We start from the raw sequence: 699 nt of genomic DNA on the forward strand, positions 1-699 counted from the left end.
GTTCGAGGCCCTCCTGGCTACAAAGTGAGTTCAAGGTCAGCCTGAACTGCATAGTGAGACCCTGCCTCAAAAAGACAAAAACAAAACAAAACAACAATGCTGAGATTCCTTCTACCCCAGAAAGAATGGCTATCATCAAGAAATCAACCAATAACAAATGCTGGAGGGACTGTGGGGAAAAAGGAACACTTCTCCATTGCTGGTGGGAGTGTAGATTGGTGCAACCACTGTGGAAATTAATGTGGAGATTTCTCAAAAAACTAGGATTAGAGGTCCCATTCAACCACCTATTGCCCTTCTGGGTATTTTCCTAGAGGAACTGAAGACATCATACCACAGCATTATATGTGCACCCATGTTTAGCAGCACAATTTGTTATAGCTAAATCTTGGAAACAACCCAAATGCCCATCAACTGAGGAATGGCTAAAAAAGATGTGGTATTTTTAGACAATGGAGTATTACTCAGCTATAAAGAAAGAAACTCAAGGCTTTTATAGGTAAATAGATGCAACTAGAGAGCATACTCATAAGTAAAATATATCAGACTCACATGTGTAAACATCTCTTTGTCTCCCTGGTTTGAGAAACCAAAAGAGTAAATAAGGTATAAAAGGTACAGTAGACATTATGAAAGGGAAAGAAACTGCTCAAAAGGAAAGAACAACTGGGTTGGGGGAAAAGAAAAAAGAAGGAAGGG

Source organism: Chinchilla lanigera, unplaced genomic scaffold (genome assembly GCF_000276665.1).
Source record: "Chinchilla lanigera isolate Chin_1 unplaced genomic scaffold, ChiLan1.0 scaffold00011, whole genome shotgun sequence".
Taxonomy (NCBI): domain Eukaryota; kingdom Metazoa; phylum Chordata; class Mammalia; order Rodentia; family Chinchillidae; genus Chinchilla; species Chinchilla lanigera.